The 7,379-nt window shown below is 45.1% G+C and overlaps 1 pseudogene; it reads right to left on the minus strand.

The window, feature by feature from the left end:
- Positions 1 to 946: 946 nt before the first annotated feature.
- LOC130884723 (prohibitin 1-like) lies at positions 947 to 1,678 on the minus strand (annotated as a pseudogene).
- Positions 1,679 to 7,379: the final 5,701 nt, after the last annotated feature.

The raw sequence follows: 7,379 nt of genomic DNA on the forward strand, positions 1-7,379 counted from the left end.
ATTTGTTACGTGTATTTTAATAAAATGCTGATTGGCCAGTAGCCAGGCAGGAGGTATAGGCAGGGCAACCAGGCAGGAAGTAGAGGCAGGGAAACCAGAACAGGAGAAACTTCGGTCAACAGTGGCATGTTACAGTAGCAAAAAAAAATTAATAGACTTTGGGGCAGGATTCCCAACAAGGTTCCTCTGTGTAGCCCTGGCTATCCTGAAACTCACTCTGTAGACCAGGCTGGGCTTGAACTCACAGAGATCCACCTGTCTTTGTCTCCTAGTGCGGGGAATAAAAGAGTACACCACCACAGCCTGGCCTACAAACCTCTTCCCTTCCCTTATTAAGCTCCTGACATACCTTTCCACTTTTCTCTTATTTAATCTTCAGGGTTTTTGATTTAAGATTTGTTCCTGTCTTTTAGTTATGCATGTGTCGTTGTGTGGATGTGTGTGCATGTGAGTGCAGGTGCCTGTAGACTCCAGAAGAAGTGCCAGACCCCCTAGAGCTGGAGTTACACCCAGTTGTGAGCCTCAAAATGTGGGGTCTGGGAACTGAATTTAGGTCCTCTGGAAGAGTAATACATGCTCTTAACTTGATCCATCTCTCCAGCCTTAGTATTTAGGTTTTCCAAAGTTTATCTATTGTTTGTCGTTTGTGGGGGCAGGTAGTGCAAATTCGTGGCGGTTAGAAGACAACTTGCTGAGAGCCAGTTCTCTCCTTCTGCCTTGTGCGTCCTAGGGATTAAACAGGTACCGTTTATCTCCGGAACCATCTCACTGGTACCCTTCCACCTTTCTCCTCTGGACTTTCAAAAGGAGACTCTACAGCTAACCTCTCCCTAAGCAATTGTTTCCTTGGTACTCTTTTTTTCTTTGTTTCAAGTGATTTTGCTTTTTGTTCAGAATGATCGAGGCCACAGCCTAGTTGGCCTGAGAAGATGCACCAGGGGAGGCCTCACTTGGGAGGCTGGAGGAGCACTGACTGCCGGCTGGCAGAGAGCTGGTGAGCAATGTCCTCACAGCTTCCATCTTGCACAGCTCAATCAAGCCATTACCTGCGGTGGCCAAGGAACTGGTGAGCAGCCACCCTCAGCAGAGGTAATGGTTACCTTCTTCTGCTGCTCAGACTTTTCCACCACAAATCTGGCCCTCTCCGCTTCCTCCGCTTCCTGCTGTGCCACCTGTTTGGCTTCCACTGCTTCTGTGAACTTCCCGAAGGTCAGGCAGGATGAGCCCAAACGTTGCTGTTCTCTCTGTAAGGTCATCGCTCTCACTGGGTGATTAATTCTCCAGCATCAAAGCGAGCCACCACCGACTTTAGCATCTCTGTGGTGATGGATGGCAGCGCCCGTTCATAATAGTCCTTACAGATGCTGGTGTCAATACTAGGAAGCGGATCGGCCACCGGTCGGAAGAGAATGCATAGTGTGATGTTGACATTCTGCAGATCTTTGCTACCAGTGACGACTGGTACATTCCATGCACGCGAGCGGCAGTCAAAGATAATTGGTTTCTGTACCCATGGGATGAGAAAGTGAGTCCGTCCCCACACCACATGTCCTGTACTCCACCGAAGAGGTCAAGGATGACAGCTCTGTGCCCAGCATCCACATTACTTCACCACACCTCCTGCAACTGCTTAAGTTAGGCAGAACTTTCCAATGGACTCAAACCCTTCGGCAGCCATGATTCCCTCTGTCGCACCTACTCACTCCTGCTCTCACGCTGACATCCCCAGGAACCCCCCAGCCTCGCACCTCCTTGGTACTCTTTTACCGTCTCCTGTTTCCCAACCCTATTCACATCTGTCTCTCCCTTTAGTTGATGATTTTAAACCCTATATGTTAAAATCACATTGGGGAAATTTTGAAAAATATTCACGTTCCATCTCAGACCTCACTAAATTAGACTTTCTTGAGATGTAGCTTAATGAGATTTAGGTAATGTTTAAAAACTCCCAAGGTAGGTCTTTTTGTTTCGTGTTTTTGGTGAAATGTAGTTTTACTATTTAGCCCAAGCTGGCTTCAAATTCCTGGTCCTCCAGCCTTAGCCCACCTGAGTGGAGGGATCAAACATGTGTAGGGATCAAATGTGTGTAGGGATCAAATGTGTGCCAGCTTCCTTTCCCTCTGGAAATTATTATCCTGCTCCTTCCCCTCTTTTTTTTTTCTCTCCATTTCCCACCTGCCACTCCCCATACTCTTCCTCAGATTTATTTTATGTGTATGAGATTTTACTGGACTGTGTGTCTATATCAAATGCACGTCCTGTGGCGGTTAAAGGAAGGCGTTGGATCCCCAGAAATGTTACAGCTGATTGTGAGCTGCCATGTAGGTTCTGGGAATCAAACCTGCGTCCTCTGCCAGAGCAACAAGCGCTTCTAACCACTGAGCCATCTCTCCAGCCCCTCCAGCAATCTAATATGCCTCCAACATGGAGAACACATGCCAGCCTGATGCTCTGAGGTTTCCTGGCGTTAACGTGACAGAGGATCGTCTGGATACTCTGAGCAGGGATGTGCAGGACTCAGGTCATCTGATGCGGGCTCAGGCTCCCGCTCCTCTAAAAACTCTCCAGAGATTCGTATCAGTTGCCATGTGGAACATGGGGGGACATTCCCACAGCCCTTCTATCTGACCTCCTACACAACCACGTTATTCTCAACTTTTATAAATATCGGAATTACCTAGGGAAGTTAACTAAAAAATATAGTTGCCCAAATACCAGTCCATTCTTTTCAATTTTTAAGATTTTTATGTGTTTGGGTGTTTTGCTTGCATACATGTCTGTGTATTGTGCCCACAAGGACCAGGAAAAGGTGGTGGGTCCCCTGGAACTGGAGTTACAGATAGCTGCTAGCCATGTGGATGCTAGGACTTGAACCTAGGTCCTCTAGAGGAGCAGTCAGTGTTCTTAACCACTGAGCCATCTCTATAGCCCAGTTTTTTTAAAAAATAAATAAATAAATTTTTATTGAATTCATTCATCTATTTTATATCCCAACCACAGTTTCTCCTCCATCCGTTTCTTCCATTCCCTCCCAACCCACCACCTCCAAATCCACTCCTCTGTCTCTGTTCAGAAAGGGGCAGGCCCCCCATGGGTGTCAACAAAGACGGCACATCAAGTTGAGGTAGGACTAAGCTCCTCCCCTTGGGTAAGGGTGGGCAAAGCAATTCAATATGAGGAATGGGTTTATGGAAGCCAGCCAAAGCTTTAGAGACAACAGACTCTGCTCCCACGGCTAGGAGCCCCACAAGTAGACCAAGCTACACAATTGTCATGCATTTGTAGAGGGGCTGGTTTGGTCCCGTTTTAGGCTCCCTGGCTGTCAGTCCAGAGTCTGTGAGCTCCTGTGAACCCAGGTTAGTTATTTCTGTGGGTTCCCTTGTGGTAACCTTGACCCCTCCTAGCTTGTACAATCTTTCTTCCCTCTCTTCAACAGGATACCCTGAGATTGGTCCAGTCCTTGGCTGTGCGTCTCTGCATCTGTTTCTATCAGTCACTGGATGAAGGCTCTCTGATGACAACTGGGATAGTCGCCAGTCTGATTACACTTCACTTCAGGTTTTTTTTTTTTTAACCAAGTTATGTTTAACAAGCTTCTCAGGTGGTCCATCATGCTCAGCCTTTTTAATAAGATCAAGTGAAGCTTGCTAAGTGGTTGGGATGCACACCAAAGTCTGAGAACTAGTGTCTAGAGCAGGGGTTCTCAAACTTGACATTGACGCAGAGGTTACTGATTTGATGATCATAGTTGAAGAACTGATGCTTTATTTTTTATTTTTGTTTATTTATTTTTTATTTATTTAGTGTGGGGGAGGGGTCTCACTATGTAGCCCTGGCTAGCCTGTAACTCTCTATCTAAACTAGAAGGAACAAGAACTTACAGAAACCCACCGCCTCTGCTTCTTGAGTCCTGGGATTAAGGCATGCACCACCACACTGTGTGTGTGTGTGTGTGTAGTGTATCCCATTTACCTTGAACTGGCTTTGAATTTCATATATAGCCAATGGCCTTGAACTCCTCACCCTCTTGCCTCTACCTTGGAAGTTCAGAGATTGTAAGCGTGTACCACCATGTCTGGCTAGAACTATGTTTTAGATCACTGTTAGTCTAAATGTCTCCATTCCATTGTTTCTCCTGTATTTCTCAGCTGTGAGAGACACCAGTCAGAGAGAGAGAGAGAGAGGAGAAGGCTCAAAGAAGTAGTCAAGGTCTTGACTCAGAGACTTTCAGAGAGGAACTTTTGATGCCTTTACCTCAGGACATTCTGGGATACTTCTGATCGCTTTCTGGGCTCAGGAATGACAAGAGTGGTCACATTCCAATGGAGAGTAATGACAGTACAAACAATTGTTGATTTTACATGGCCAGCCCAGTGGGACTCAAAAACTTAGACCTTTTGAGATAGACTCTCTCAGTCTTTGATGGGGAAGGGTGTGTAGGAATGGGGAACAAGACTCATCACCAAGACAGGTAAGGAAGAAACACATTCAAGTTGTAGCTACAATGTTCTGCTCTCCCAGCTTGTACTTGCTCTAGAAAGAAAGCATTAAAGAAAGTATAATGTATGGATAAGAAGAGCCTGCTGAGCCTGGCGGTGGTGGCGCACACCTTTAATCCCAGTACTTGGGAGGCAGAGGCAGGAGGATCTCAGTGAGTCTGAGGTCAACCTGGTCTACAGCGTGAGTTCCAGGACTACACAGAGAAACCCTGTCTCGAAAAAAAACAAACAACAAACAAAAAAAAAAAAATAGGAAAAAGAAAAAGAGCCTGCCGAGAAATGTGATTTTCTCTAAAGAGAGATTTTGGACACCTGGCAGACTCTAGAAAGGAAGGCCTTGGATGGAATGAGAAGGCAGTAGCAACAGTGCTGAAAGCTGCATCGCCGTAGCTGGCATGCTAGAATTGCTTATCTAGTAAGTGCGTGAGCTCTGCTAAAACACTGCAGTTCTCAGTGTTAGGAAATCACAAGGCCACTAGAGCCACCATCTGCTGATCCCTTTACAAACCAGAGACTCATCCACCAATGCACTGACAGTGCATCTCAGGACAGGAGGTTTGGAAGAATTTCCTGGAGTTAGAACCACAGTCACAGGGCTGAGAAGACCCAGATATTTCAGAGACAAGCGTAGACCATACAGGATTGGGAAACATCAAGTGGTCATGGTGGTGGGGAAGGGTATCCCGCTAGTTGGGGTCACAGATCATTAGCCGTGTGAGCTCCCCTGAGATCCTGCCCCCCCCCATTCCACCACCTGTGTAGATAGGACTTCAGGGAGAGCACTTACAGTGGAGCCTGTTTCCAACTTGAAAAATAATATAATGACCTTATCTGTCTAAAGTCAGGATTCTAAACCAAACGATAGTGCTTCTCCTCCAGCTCTGAGTCAGCACCATCTGCTGTATCAGCACGGATTTCCTTTATCTGCGCTGTGCCTTCCTCCCCCTCACGCAGCACAGTCATGATTCACACAGCTCTCTGGAGGCTAACTGAAACAGTTCCCAAACTGGTTTTGCCGGTTCTTAGTCTCCTCTAGGCCCAATAATCATTATCAACTTTTTCACACTGCTCTTTGATGGGCTCCCTGTCATAATAAAGTTCAAATTCCTTCATGTAGCAGAGAAGCCTCTAGGCCCTACATGTTCATTCCTTCAGCTAAAGCTCTCCAGTGCAGCATATCCCTGCCACCCAACTGCCTACAGGTCACCGAGTGCCCCGCTTGCCGCTCCTCTGCTCGAGTGCCATCTCTCCTTCCACTCCACGTTACTTCCTCAATGGTTTCTCTTTAGTTGTCTGCTTTCTCACTTGACCTCAGTGAGGCTGTTCATTGCTATACCCAGAATACAGCAGAGTGCCAGGCTCTTGATCAACTCTCAGTAAAAAAGTGAATAAACAAAAGATAAATTATTGAATTAAAAAAACTCTTGAGTCCTCTTCAAGATCCCAAACCTCATAACCTGGGCTAAGAATGCCTGTCTTTTAACAGAATTTTATTGTTGCTTTGAGAAGTTTCTTTTGTTTTTAGGTAGGGTCTTGTATTGTCCAGGATGGCCTAGAACTCTTGGTTCTCTTGGTTCTGCCTCAAGAATACTAAAATTATAAGTGTGTGTGCCATCATGCCTGGCTTTGTTTTCTACTGGCCCACTCCATGTCTGAATATGATGGACAGCTTCTTTCTTGTTTCTTTTTAATATTTATTATGTATACAATGTTCTGCCTGCATGCATGGCTGCATGACAAAAGGGGGGCCCCAGTTCTCTTTATAGATGCTTGTGAGCCACCATGTGGTTACTGGGAATTGAACTCAATGCCTGGCTTTTTTTAGCCAGAGAGAGAGAGAGAGAGAGAGAGAGAGAAAGAGAGAGAGAGAGAAAGAACACTCCTTGGATTAGGAAGACATTAAAGTTAATGAGTTATTTTAGACCTTATATTTATTGAATAAATGCATTCTGTTATATATGCTATCTGTTTATAAATAATTGTGTTCTGTGCCTGGTGTGGTAGCACACTCCTTTAATCCCAGCACTCGGAAACAGGGACAGGCAGACCTCTGTGAGTTCAAGGCCAATATGGTCTACAAAGCAAGTTCCAGGACAGCCATGGTGGTTACACAGAGAAACTCTGTCTCAAAAAACAAAAAAATACCCTAATTCTTAGAAAAGAAAAAAGAAAAAAACAAAACCCCTAATGAAAAAACAATAATTAACCAGAACAAGGGCATGCATACACACACACACACACACATGCGCGCGTGCATGTGCTCGCCCAGGGGCAGGGCAAGGAGTAGAAAGGCAGGGGTGGGAATGGTACCGGAAGAAATATAACCATATCCCTCTGAAATGCAAATGACACTGTCTCAGGTGTAGATATTTACTGAGAACTGCCACATACTTTATCTATGCTGCCTCAATTCGAAATGGTGAACAGAATGATGTTATCATTAACTACATTGTACAAACACAGACAGCTTGGAAAGATTTCACTTTTTTTGTTTGCTTTGTTTTTAAGAGACAGGGTCTCTCTACACATAGCCCTGACTGTCCTAGAACTCACTATGTAGGGCAGGTTATCCTCAAACTCATAAGAGATCTGCCTCCCTCTACCTCCCAAGGACTAGAATCAGCTTGAAGAGATTTCTTATGCCAAAGGGAAAAACTGGAAATAAAATAATTGAAGAAAAAAGATAGAAATCTATGTATAGAACATGAACACAATTTGTTTGTTTGTTTGCTTGTTCATTAGGGTTTTTTTTTTCTTTTTTGTAGATCAGGTTGGCCTTGAACTCACAGAGGTCTGCCTGTCTCTGTTTTCAAGTGCTGGGATTAAAGGTGTGTGCTACCACACCTGGCACAGAACACAATTAGTTTTAAAAAGATAGCA

The sequence above is a fragment of the Chionomys nivalis genome, chromosome 12 (assembly GCF_950005125.1).
Source record: "Chionomys nivalis chromosome 12, mChiNiv1.1, whole genome shotgun sequence".
Taxonomy (NCBI): Eukaryota; Metazoa; Chordata; class Mammalia; order Rodentia; family Cricetidae; genus Chionomys; species Chionomys nivalis.